We start from the raw sequence: 13802 nt of genomic DNA, 5'->3' as shown, positions 1-13802 counted from the left end.
ACTGAAGCCTCCTGCCAACCTAGCAGTTTGAAAGCACGTCAAAGTGCAAGTAGATAAATAGGCACCACTCCGGCGGGAAGGTAAACGGTGTTTCCGTGTGCTGCTCTGGTTCGCCAGAAGCGGCTTAGTCATGCTGGCCGCATGACCCGGAAGCTGTACACTGGCTCCCTTGGCCAGTAAAGTGATATGAGCGCCGCAACCCCAGAGTCGGTCACGACGGGACCTAATGCTCAGGGGTCCCTTTACCTTTACCTATTCACTGAAGCAATATTAGAAATCAGAAAGTGCTGTGTAATCAAAGTTTGGGTTATTAACAATTTTTAAGGAAGACCAACTTGCTTTGTTATATAAGGATCATTATTTTCCTTCTGGTGGCAACACTATTACTTATAGCACAGAATTGGAAGAAACAACTGCATATCACACAATGGAGAGAGAATGTAAGAACAATTACCCTAACTGAAAAACTACTGAAGAGGGTACATGCATTGAACAGTACAGCTGATGCAGACATTTTGGTATCTCATCATAAAATATTCAAATGAACATCCTGATGACAGGCAGCCACCGACCACACACATGGACTTATGGCAAAATCTTATATATATACAGTAAGTCTTCTGTTCAGGGGTGGGAGGATGGAGAATGAGAAAAACTTACTGTTTTGTTTATACATTTTGGAAATCATTTAAAAATTATTATTTTTAATAAAATAATAGTTCGCAACTGTTTGTTGTAGATAGTCAAATTACAATTGAATAAATAGAACCAGCTCCCTCGGCCTGTAAAGCGAGATGAGTGCCGCAATCTCAGAGTTTTCTGTAACTGGACTTAACTATCATGGGTCCTTTACCTTTTTTTTCTTTTTTTTTACTAAAGCCCTGTCTCTTCGAGTCTTCATTCCAGATGCCCAGGCAGTAAAATGACTTCTTTTATTGTAGAACCATCATTCCCTCTTGATTCATTTATTTCAGGAGTAGGAACTCTACCAATACATCAGTAGATGCTGGCCAATCCACAGATATCCCTCTAGTCTGAATTAACATAAGCCCCACTATGTGTAAGTCTCCAGATTTCCCAACAAATAATTAACACAGATCTAGATCTGTACTCTGTTGAATCTATCTTGATACCAGTATGTTGGGCCTTCTTGGTTTGTAGCTCTTGGACAGGGTTGCTATATTTCGAAAGGTAAAAATCAGGACACGAAAGTTGTTGAGCATTTTTTAGCGGAAACGCAAAAATAAACCTACGACAGTAGTACTAAGAGACACTTACGAATTTTTTGCACAATGCCCAGAAACACCTTAAGCCACCCACGCCTTGCCCCTTCTGTGTAAACACCTTTGCCTGTGGACTAGGAACTCCTTCCCGACCACCTTCCCAAAGCCTGCCTGATTTTCACAAGGCTGCCTAAGGGATCCTACGATTTTGACGCAGCCCCAGCTGGCACTGCGTTCCCAGAGAGCCAGGCTTCCTGGCACAGCGGAGATCTAGCCTGGAGGGAGGAGTCTCGGGAGGAAAGGTAGCGGCAGGGCACAGCATTTTTTGCCTTTCCTAAAACATCCCCCTTGTCGCTATTTTCGTATCTCTCTCGTGTGTGTGTGTGTGTGTGTGTGTGTGTGTGTGTGTGTGTGTGTGTGTGAAAATCCGCACATATGGCAGCCGCGCTCTTGGGCTGCTTTACTCTTGATGCATATCTATATTTCCTCTTTTCCCACTACTCCTCGCCCCGCCCCCCCGAAAACCGCTCTCTAGCACTCAGTTGGAGCAAACAGCGAGGACCTGAGTAAGGTGAACGCCATCCTATTCTTACATAATGTTGAGATATCATACATCATATATAATTGGTTCATGCTCTGTCCAAGCAAACTAGAAATGGTGAGCAGGGTTAGGGGTTGGGGTTGTCCTCATACAGTCCTTCTGTTTGTTTTTTCCTTCCTTTCTTTCAATGACCAATGTATGAATTCAATCTGCTAGAGCAACCCTTTGCCAACAAATATCCAACAGGAAGATTTGGAGGTGCCAAGAGTCCAGTAACAGGAGTCCTCTGTCAAATGTCCAAACCCCAAGGGACCCGAAAAACTTTTATGTCTTGAACCATCATGTGATCTTTGGATGAAAGGCTGTATTTTAAAAAATAATTAATTAATTAAAGTAGTAATAAACTGCAATCAAATCTGAAACAATCTGGAGTCTGGGAAAAAAATATGGATCAAAAGGTATGGAAGGAAAAATGCCTGACCAAGAATCAGCAGTAAAGGGGTAGATAAAAATGGATTGCCTGTTTCCTCCCCATCCCAAGGATTAACAGTATTCCATCTTGGTCAGCTAGGAAAACCTCGTTTCTACCCCTTGTAAAAGTTGTTCCTAACCTAACGTTATATAAATATTATAAATAATGTTATCTAAATACAGTGGTACCTCGGTTTAAGAACTTAATTCGTTCCAGAGGTCCGTTCTTAACCTGAAACTGTTCTTAACCTGAAGCACCACCTTAGCTAATGGGGCCTCCTGCTGCCGCTGCGCCACCAGAGCACAATTTCTGTTCTCATCCTGAAGCAAAGTTCTTAACCCGAGGTACTATTTGTGGGTGAGCGGAGTCTGTAACGTGAAGCGTCTGTAACCTGAAGCGTCTGTAACCTGAGGTACCACTGTATTGAATGTACCTGAAGAAGTGTGCATGCACACTAAAGCTCGTACCAATAAAAAAATTAGTTGGTCTCTAAGGTGCTACTGGAAGGAATATTTTTATTTTCTTTCGACTATGGCAGACCAACAGCGCTACCTACCTTCAACTAAATATCAGGGGCATGGAGGTGTGGTTCCACTGTGGATATATGAGTGCAGAGGCGGAGCTAGCTGCTCTGGTACCCAGAGCAGTGCACATGCTGTGCACCCGGGGGTGGGGCGATCGACCCACGGGGGCGGTGCCACCCACGGCGAGTGTCGGGGGGGGGGGGCGCGGCGGCGATGTCACCCCCACCTCAGGGATGACACAGGGGGCGCGCCGCATCCCCTTCCTTAGCCAGTGCCCTCGTGCTCCGTCCGCATAGCTGTCAACCTTCCCTTTTTTTGCGGGAAATTCACTTATTTCAGCGCCGTTTCCCGCTGCTATCTCGGATTGTTCGATATCCCGTAGACTGTCCCCGGGACAGGTGGGGCTGCTGATCCCTTATTTTCAAATCCGAAAGTTGACAGCTATGCTGCTGATCCCTTATTTTCGAGGCTGCTGATCCCTTATTTTCAAATCTGAAAGTGGACAGCTATGCTCCGTCCTCTATCCTCCCCAAGTCTGATTTCTCTGCCTGATGTCTGTGGGAACCTGCCCGGCTGCCCCCTTGATTTAATAGACTTGTAGAGTTGCAAGGGCTCCTCAAGGATCATCAAGTCCCACCATTTGAAATGCAGGATTTGCTCCTCCAGTGGAGGAAAGAGTATTTGGAAAATTAATGTGGAGGGGAGGGCAACCTTTATTGGGTAGCCTCAAGCAAGCCTTGCCCTAACGTACTTCACAGGGCTGTCTTGAAACTCCACTCCAGACTCTCAGGAAGAGAAAGAGCAGAATAGCAAACCACACAAACCAAATCTCCAGGGTGTGACGTTTCTGTAGACAGAGTGGAAGAGACAGGGAAGATGATTCTCAGTACAGGACTAAGTGGATGCCCAAATTTAAGATGGGGAACACTGCTGGAAGACCTGGACATGGAGGAAGGAATTCATTTCCTTTAAGGGCTCAAATCGCCACGTGTAGGATTTCCCAGGGCAAGCAGCGCGCTGCCCATCCATCGCCTTCCCTTCCACCCTCTGCGCTTTGTGGGCATCCAGGCAGAGGAGCGAGCAAAGAGCCCCGCTGGGACCGGGACGCCGCTGAGACTACAGGGTCCCGGGCTCTGAACCAGCGATGCTCTCGGCGGTCCCCCCCCCCCGACGCCCTCCTGCCTCGCCCACCGACCACGTCAGGGGCAGGAATCCTTAAAGGGCGCAACTTGCGCTACGCCCCCTTCCCGGCGTGTTGGCGCACGGTAGGAGGGAAGATGGAGGAGGGTGGCTGCGGAGCGTCCGAAGGAGCCGCGGAGGCTCGCGAAAAGGCCCTAGAGGAGGCGGTGAGCCGCTGGACCGGCCCCTTCTACGTCCACCAGGCCCTTCAGGCTTTCCGGGCCGGCCGCAGCCGGGACTTTCGCCAGCTGCGGGACGTCGTATCTAGTGGGGAGACCAGTTAGTTTGACGAAAGGGGCATTTGGGGAACATTGGCGCTGGGTTCAATAATTCTCAAGGTACAGTGGTACCTCGGGTACTTAATTCGTTCCGGAGGTCCGTACTTGACCTGAAACTGTTCTTAACCTGAAGCACCACTTGAGCTAATGGGGCCTCCTGCTGCTGCCGCGCCGCAGGAGCACCATTTCTGTTCTCATCCTGAAGCAAAGTTCTTAACCTGAAGGACTATTTCTGGGTTAGCTGAGTCTGTAACCTGAAGTGTATGTAACCTGAAGCGTATTTAACCCGAGGCACCACTGTACTTCCTGCTGAGGAACGTGAATGTAAATAACTAATAATAATAATAGTATCATTTATACCCCGCCCATGTGGCTGGGTTTCCTCAGCCGCTCTGGAGGGCTCACAGCACACAGTATATCAGAACATACTAAAACATCAAACATTAAAATATATTGCCTAACAGCCCCGGTTCCACTTATGTCACTATTACGTATTTACATTTATATATCACATTTAATAGTCCTTAGGTGTTTTCATTTAAGAAAAAGTGAACCTAAAGCAACTTAAAATATAATACAATCTATATCCCTGGAATGTTTGTCATTTGCCTTTAGAAATTAAGGGAACCGATTTTAAAAGAAAAGGCACAACGTAAAACTAACCAACAGCACAGAACCCAAAAGGAAGGTCTGAAAACAGCCAGTTGTGATTCTCAGCAAGATGGTTAGGATACATGCCCCCTTAAATGAATGCCTCCTAAAGCCCATCACAGATGTTCACAAGAAGGGTTAGGATCCCCTCCACCCACCCGTAGCCTCCTAAGTACAGTGGTATCTTGATTTATGAACTTAATCCATTCTGGAAGTCCGTTCTTAAACCAAAATGGTTCTTAAACCGAGGCACACCTTCCCTAATGAGACCTCCCACCTCCGGTGCCCTTCCACCGTTCATATTCCATTCTTAGACTGAGGTAAAGTTCTCAAACTGGGACACTATTTCCGGTTTTGTGGAGTTCGTAAACCAAATAGTTCTTAAACAGGACTGTTCTTAAACCGAGGTACCACTGTACCTGAAAACTCCAGCGCCCTCTTGAAATCTATTTCAAATTGGAGAATGTTGATGTGTATATTAAGAGAATGAGTTTAATGAGTTTTGGGTATGGCTGTAGTTGAGTGTGATGGTTTCCAGAAGCCCACCGCTAGGAATGGCCTAGCACCTTTGGAGTATAGTTTTAAGAAGCTCAACTACTTTACCACTCATTTTCTTACAGTCATTATTTCTGTATGTCTGTAAATAAAATCTGTACATACTGCATTTCTGCCCTACAAAACAGGAGCCCCAACAAAATATCTGACCACTAAGATGAAGACACTAAAAAGCGATGTGTTTGTGTATATAGGGATACTAAGGATATTGTAGATTACACACAAAAAGCAAGCAAATGCGCAGTGACTCCTGGGCCAAAGGGCATGTTGGGATGAAGCTGTCTGTCTGTATATGGTCAGGGGTATAAGGTATGGGGCAGGGCTTTGGTGCCCTGGCCCAAGCCTCATTACACCTGATTTGCTGAACTATCTGATTTTGCTCAGTGACTGTTTTGACTGTCTTGTTCTTCTCCAGCTGTGCTTGCACGGCCCCTAGCGCAAGAGAAATGTATTGGCATTCAGCTGCAGATTGTGCAGTTTCTGTTTAAGATTGATGAAGATGGACCATTGATCCCAAGACCAAGTTAATGTCTCTTGAAGATGCCCTTGTTATTTTGGATAAGATGAAGGATGAACTGGACTTAAACAGTGAGGTAGTAGAAGAAATAAGACAAAAAATAAAGGAAGCAGTAAGTGTTAGCATTTCCTCTTCTGTAGGCACTGATGACTGTTTCTCAGCCTAGTTAGAAAGTATGAGGACAGCTGTCTTTAAGTTTCAAAATGCAGTATATTTCAGAAAGGGTTTAATGAAGGTTCTAATTCAATGCCAGGATTAACTCTTGCCTATTTTTCTCCATGCTTAAATTAAGCTTTTCAATAAGTTCACAAAAGTTAGTAGAAGCAAGGAGGCAAGATTCCTACAGGGTGGGATGAAATGAGAGAGAAATGTATGCTCAAAGGTGCCTGAGTTTATTGGAACTCAGCATGTTTTCCTTCTTCGGGAAATCCAGGGTAATCCAGGAAAAATTGGCTTCTTGACTGACTCTCCTAAGGCATCCATTATTCCAATGTTGTTAGCCTACAGATATTTAAGTAGCTTGCCTTACTTGAATTTAAAAATAATTTTCTTTAATAAGTCATCTAATATTACACAATGAAAACCCACTGAGTTGAAAATGTAAAGCAGATCTAGAAAACTGCCGGGGGGTTGCTCCCAAACAGTATCTTCTTAGATTAGGAACATTCCCCCAAAGTCTTCCTTGCAAACCATTATTTTGTCTTTCTTCTTCAGGCTGTCATAACCTGCATTAAAAACAAAAAATATGCACAAGCCAGAATGATCTTGAATAAACACATGACAAAGGACCCAAGTTCAAAGGTGAGCTTTCAGCAGGTATGAGTTCATGTTGCAATTGTTGTTGTTGAAATGTGCCCCTTGTAGGGTCATTTCACTACAAAGCAGAGTCATGGTTTGTCCTTCCCACATTCTCCAATTCAGTGAGTGTCTTAAATACTTAGGAGTTTATTTTCCTCCTTACGCAATGAGAAAAATTATATCCGCAAGCAGCACATGTTGCTACAGATTGTGCCTCTAGTAATCATTACTTTCATGCATTAGTGACATTACCTAGACTGCTCTTGTGGTTTGGCTTGTTTTGTTTAAACGTCTAATGACTGCAAAAATTGCTTTTATCTCTGCCCTGCGCTGCAATTTGCTTGCAAGTTCTGAAAAACATTTCCCTTTTCTTAGAAAATGAGGTCAATGTTGCAGAGAATCATCCAAAGAAAAATCTTAACTCATCCAGCCATCTTGAACTTCTCCTATAAAGTTTTCCAGCAGAGAATACTTCTGTCTTTAGAAAGCTGCTGGAGTGTCCCTGAGCCCTTTCTCTTAGAGGTAAGCAAGGGTATGGGGTGTTGTTTGATTGTTGTAGTAGTAGGAGGACTATAGCTCCGTAGCCAAGCATCTGCTTTGCATGCAGAGGGTCCCAAGTTCAATCCCTGACATCTCTAGCTAGGACTGGGAATGTCCCCTGTTTGAAACCCTGGAGAGCCACTGTCACTCAATGTGTGGTGACAGAAAACTATGTGAGCCAGCTTTTTTTCTTCCTATGTTCCTGTGTGTTGCTGGAGCACTTGAATATCACCCACATCGCCACAGCAGAGCTCTTGCTGTCTAAGCACTGTGATCAAAAAAGCACAGTCAACACCTGAGGCTTAAGACAGAAGCCTTCTCACTGGACAAACTATTATGTGTTTGGGAAATATTTTTGTGAAGAGCAAAGTGCCCCACTGCAGAACACAACAGGGCTGCAATGTCACATTTGACATATATCAAGCTTGTAACCTGACAATGTTTTGGACTAGCAATACCCAACAGCTCCAGCATCATGAGGCTGTGCTGCCTGGGACTTAGGGGAATTGTAGGTAAAGCATCTTCAGGGCACCAGCTTGGGCATGGCTGCTGTATAGAAGTAGAAAAAGAAAAAGAAAGTAGAGAAGTGTTGTCTAGTAACTGTGTTCACACTCTCTGTTTAAGATGGCAAAAAAGGATTTGGACGATCAGATAGAGATCCTTTGGAAATGGCCAGCAAGGAGGAAATGGTGAAAGAAACCTCAGAGTTGGCAGCAGCAGATAAGCCTGAATCTGTGGGAAGATCTGATGTGACTTTGGAAGAGCCCAGGCCTGAGGGAGGGCTTAGCAATACAGCAGAAGAACAGCCAAAGTCTCTGGAGGGAGGCTGTGAGACAGTTGCAAGGCTTTTGATGGAGGCAAAGGGAGCTGTTTTGGAACTTGCAAAAGTGGTTGATGAGTGCCAGGCAGCTTCAAAGCCAGAAGAAGAAACCAGTGGACCTGCAGAGCCTGATGATACCTCCCAATTCAGATTAGCGAAGAGGAGACTAATTTGTTCAGATCAGAATGAAGAAGAGGATCTCCCAGGTGGTGAAGAGGTTCATAGGGACCGGGACCGGCCCGAGACCCCCCAGAGACCCCTGACACCTGGGTAAGCAGCAACTGTTTGAATCTGCTTACCTGGTTTTGGGTGCTCGGCATGATCAAGGTTTCTTTGCCCCAAGGCTGCTATTGCAGAAATATAGCAAAGCTACTCTCCAAATAGCAAAGTGGCCAAGCAGCTGAGGCTCTCCTCTGAATGTCAGGCCAGAAGCTTTGAGTTCCCATTGTCTGCTCCATAGATTTGGAACCTGGTGAAGCAGCTAGTATCCTGTACACAGTAAGCAGAGGGGTTTTGGGGTACAGCTCTTGGCTCAAAAAAGTAAAATATTTGGACTGCCTGCTCCAAGTGCACAGCAGCAGCACGGACAAAATCATTGCCTTTTGCCTCAGACTGGCTTCTTGTTCTGCAGGATGCTCAACCATGGCTCCATGCACTCTTCTAATTAAAGCACCTGTGCAGTTTGGATGGCTTCCCACATTGCATTACCCAGTGACATCACAATGACATGGGGGAAAACATCGCCAGCATGGCAGGCAAAACAACTGTTAAGTGTGATCCTTCAGCTTAGGCTATGCACAGGCTGGCTAAAAGCAAAACTCTCAAAACCTGGTAAACATCTTACAAAGCAAAGTGATCAATTTTGTGAACCATGCTAGAATGAGGTGGCACCTGTGAGTGAACATGGATGGCTGTTTGCCGCATAGTTTAGAGTTGCCATATCTTGAAGAGCAAAAAAGAGGACGGCCTGAGTCAGGGAAAGAAGTGCACCCACGTGCCTCTTTTCCCAGCTTGGGCTGGCAGCAGCAGCGGTGTATAGAGTTGGCCAAGCTTTAATTTACCGTATATACTCGAGTATAATCCGACTTTTTCAGCACATGTTTTATGCTGAAAAAGCCCCCCTCAGCTTATACTCGAGTGCGGTGGCGGTGGAGGGATGAGTGGCCCGAAAAGAGCCCTTTCAGGCTGCTCTTTCCTCCTCCTCCGCCTTTGCCGCTGTTGGCGGTGGAGAAACAAGCAGCCTGAAAGCAGCCCTTTCAGGCTGCTTGTTCTTATTCCACCGCTGCCACCACCACCAGGTTTGTTGTGTGGTGAACTGGCTTATACTCGAGTCAATAAGTTTTCCCAGTTTTTTAGGTGCCTCGGCTTATATTCGGGTTGGCATATACTCGAGTATATACGGTAATAAAAAAGGACATGTCTGGCATGTCCCGGACGTATGGCAACCCCAACATAGTTTCATCAGTAGTTGGTTGCCTACGCATCATGCTGCCAAGGCTGGGTAGAAATTGACCACTACCCTGGATTTCTGATGAGGGACAGTAGTGGTAAAACCTCCCAATTACTGAGCCAGTAGCAATAACCAGCTTACTGAGTGGTTCCATGCATCCTGTAAAGTTTGTAAATGAATTTGTGTTTCAGAATCGAAGAAAAAAAGCAGTAGCAGCACTTCCCTCTTGGGTTCTAAAAAGAAGGTAACCAAGCCTACACCCAGTCTGGAGCTGAGCATACCAGCGAGGACAGATAGGTCTGCCTTGATAAGACCCCTCTAAATGGAGGCCTGTTTATGAGGACCCCCTCTCCCAAATGAAGTAACTGATGAAATCCCTATTAATGGGAACATAGGAAGCTGCCATATGCTGAATCCTGGTCCGTCTAGCTCAGTATTGTCTGTGCTACAGGCTTTCAGGCAAGGTGTCTCTTTCGCAGCTCTACCTGGATATGTCACAGGTTTGAAGCTGGGATCTTCTGCGTGTTCAACCACTGGACTAAGGGGCATCTCCTAGTTAATTAATCAAGGGCAGTGATGGCCAAACTTGGCCCTCCAGCTGTTTTGGGAGTACAATTCCCACCATCCCTGACCACTGGTCCTGTTAGCTAGGGATAATGGGAGTTGTAGTGCCAAAACAGCCGGAGGGCCAAGTTTGGCCATCACTGATCAAGAGTCTTGGATACCCAGATGTATCCAAGAAGCCTGGGCAATCTCAGCACGTCATATCTGCTATCTTTGATAGCCTCTTGAACCACACTGTAAGGTGGCTGAATTTTATTACCCGCATTTTGCAGAAGGAGAACTAAGTGTGGAGAGCATGCCATCAAGTTGGGTTTAATCTCTCAAAATATGGGCCAGATATTTGCCTGCTGTGAGTCACTGGGCTACAGCCCATGTCAGCGGTAATCCTCTGTTAGCAACAGCCTCTGGAGCCATCTCCAGAGGGTGGGGTATCTGTCGTTCTGTCATGGGGGCAGGGGGCAAGTCTTGCAGCACTTGTTGGTTGCTCATGAGAGCCTGTGCCCTCTTCTTTCTAGATCTGGACCCCAGAGGAGTCTCAGTGGATTAAGGAAGGTGTGAAGAAGTTTGGGGAAGGGAGGTGGAAAGCCATCTGCCAGGCATTCCCCTTTAAGAACCGGACGCCTGTGGCGATCAAGGACTGATGGCGGACGATGAAGAATCAGGGGCTCTTGGGGAATGACCTGAAAGCAAGTGGCTGAGCTTCAACGCTATGTGGACATAGGGTGGGCCAGAAATACTTTTGCAGTGCTGGTCACTGCAATCTCTTAGCATCCCTCTGCTTTGTCACATAGGATCTGCCCCTCCCTGAAAATACAGATTCAGCCAACAGAACTTGAATAAGATATATTCTATCCACAAACAGGACAACACCATCTTATATTTTCAGGATAGGCAAACATTCTTATTTACTTTGGGAATCAACTAACTTCAATTAGTATTAATAACATACTGTATAAAATCCCACCACACTGGACCAACTCCAAAGATTATGCATTGCCTTGAGTTAATTTAAAACTAAATATTATTTTCACTGAAACTGCAGTGTTTCACACATTTTGTGTTGCAATTGTGTTTGTGTTGCACACAAACTATGCAATTGTATAGTTATCAAAATATTTCCAGTGTTGGACAATGGACCACCTTGCTACAGTTGGTAAGAAAGTGATGACTTCTTTAGATACTACTTTTTTTGTTTGTTTGTTTTGTATCTTGGAACACTGTTAAAATAAAAAGATCCGGAGTGAATTCCGTTGTGTTCTTTATTATTGCTGTTAGCTGTATGTGAACTAGGGACCAAACAACCTGTATACAGGAACAACTCCACCATAAATGTATATTTGTCCCCTTAGTGTCATATCCACACCAATATTAGGGGCTTATAGCTGATGTGATGTTGGGATGGAGTCCTATACCATCTGTGGAAGATTTTGAGTGAAAGTTCTTTAATATTTGCAGACACTGACTTGAAGGGTTTGTTCGTCCATATGCCTTTCCAAATTGAGTCTTCCGTTGTTACTTTTAGATCATATTCCCATATTGATTTTAGGCTAGATGAGTCCCCAAATTGGTTCTGTATTAAGTGACCATAAATTTTTGAGACTATTTCCTGGGTATCCCCATTACCTAGTGGCACCTTGGATCATTCAAAAGAAGTTGCATGTAGTTTAACTTATCAGATCCTTTAGTAAATATTTAATTTGTAGAATTTGAAGCCTGTTTAAAGTTAATTCCCATTTTTAGTACACTTAAAGTTACTGGTCTTACTCCTGTAAAAAAATCACAGTCTGAAATAACCCAATTTTACCCTGTTCCTTATTTTAGCTTTTAAAGTATAATCTTTCAGACTGGCAAATGCCTGCAGAGCAGTGAGCAGTGAACAACCTGGGGAGATTCGACTTTCATTTTTCCATATCCTCAATTTAGTTTGTAAATATGGGTTATTCATTTGGGCAGTAATTTTAAGGATTAAGGTTTTTGAAAGATAAAGCACATAGCAGACCTAGGCCTATTTCTTTTTCTTCAAACTGATCCATTTCTTACCATCCTTCATAATCATGAAACCTAGCTGTGTCTATTGGAATGCATCATGGTATACCGAGGGGTTTGGTAAACCTCAACCACCTTCATTAAAAAAAAAAAAAAAAAAAAGATTTCATGGGCAACCTTGAAGACTTAACTTGAAATATGAAACAATTTTAGTTTGCCATTTGGAAGTTGGAAAAAAGTAGGGAGGACCCGAAAGAGGAACAGAAAACAAGGAATTAACATGATATGTACTGCTGCAATAGAGCCTAAAATGGAAATGTTAAATTTGTTCCACTTTTAAATGTCCATGTTCATTTTTAAAATAATGGGATAACTCAGTTTAGATTCATGGTTCATGATTTTTAGAATTGGCACACCCAAGTCTCTAAATAAAGAGCAGCACATAGGTGTATTAAGAATAATGACAAGTGTGTATTTGAATCAGTGGTGGAAGACTGAAAAACATCAGCATTGATTTTCCAATGTTTACTTTTAAACCTGCCACTTCAGAAAAAGATGTTAATTCTTCCTTTAATGCACAGACTGACCCCTTAGGGCCTTTCATCATCACAACAATATCTGCATATATTGTCAACAGATGCTCTTTGCCCTCTCTCGAATATTCTTTTACATTTGGATTAAGACGTAAGATATTAGTGAATGGTTCAAGAGAGAAGGTGAGGAGCAGTGGGGACAAGGGACAACCTTGTTTTGTCCCCCTCCAGATTGCAATTGCTGAGGAGTCTGTTATTGTTAGGGCAGCTGAATTATTTGAATAGAGTTTAGCTATTGCTGTAATAAGGTGATTGCCTAGTTGGCATGTCTGCAAAATGTTAAGAGATAACAGAATTCCAGACCATCAAAGGCTTTGTAGTAATAATAATAATAATAATAATAATAATAATAATAATAATAATAATTTATAATATATTATTTATACCCCGCCCAACTAGCTGGGCGCCCACTCTGGGCGGCTTCCAACAAAACATTAAAATACAATAATTCATCAGATATTAAAAACTTCCCTAAACAGGGCTGCCTTCAAATGTCTTCTAAAAGTCTGGTAGTTGTTGTTCTCTTTGACATTTGGTGGGAGGGCGTTCTACAGGGCGGGTGCCACTACCGAGAAAGCCCTCTGTCTGTTCCCTGTAACTTTGCTTCTCGCAGTGAGGGAACCGCCAGAAGGCCCTCAGAGCTGGACCTCAGTGTCTGGACAGAACGATGGGGATATACAGGGGTATACAGGAGCGCCTAAGGAACATAAAGCCAAGAAGAATGGTTTGGTGAGGCACTGTGAATCACATTCAACAAACGGTCTTCTGGTTTAATCCTGCCCCTGTGGCAGTCTATCTCCTGGGGTAAAATCCTAAAAGCTCAACAACTGCAAAACTGCAACTGGTCGGCCCTCACACATGTTTACCCCATCAAATCTGGCCCTCTTTGGGCACCCCAAGGCGTAAAATGAGTTGCCAAGCACATCGGGTCAATGGCTCTTATTATACAGTACTTCAGTTTGTTAAGAGCTGGATCAATTCTTCTGCAGAATGTTATCTTTTGTTGTGCTTTCTTTGTTAAAGGTTTGATACCACATCTTTTCACAATTATTATTATTATTATTATTATTATTATTATTATTATTTTAGGTAAAGGGTCATTTTGGTTATA

The 13802-nt window shown here is 44.0% G+C and overlaps 1 long non-coding RNA gene and 1 pseudogene across 2 annotated transcripts; both read left to right on the top strand.

Moving 5' to 3' along the window:
• Window positions 1-3057: 3057 nt before the first annotated feature.
• LOC309333322 lies at window positions 3058-13792 on the top strand (annotated as a pseudogene). The gene is made up of 3 exons: window positions 3058-4218; window positions 8559-8596; window positions 10628-13792. The product of its transcript is annotated as an uncharacterized misc_RNA (transcript).
• Window positions 4422-7896, top strand: LOC309334243. Its single transcript, XR_014152959.1, has 3 exons — window positions 4422-6052; window positions 6655-6741; window positions 7114-7896. It is a non-coding gene; the product is annotated as an uncharacterized lncRNA (long non-coding RNA).
• Window positions 13793-13802: the final 10 nt, after the last annotated feature.

The sequence above is a fragment of the Podarcis erhardii genome, assembly GCF_964252035.2.
Source record: "Podarcis erhardii genome assembly, chromosome: Z".
In the NCBI taxonomy this organism is placed as follows: domain Eukaryota; kingdom Metazoa; phylum Chordata; class Lepidosauria; order Squamata; family Lacertidae; genus Podarcis; species Podarcis erhardii.
The sequence above is the reverse complement of the archived record's forward strand: the minus strand, read 5'-3'. Positions and strand labels throughout refer to the sequence as shown.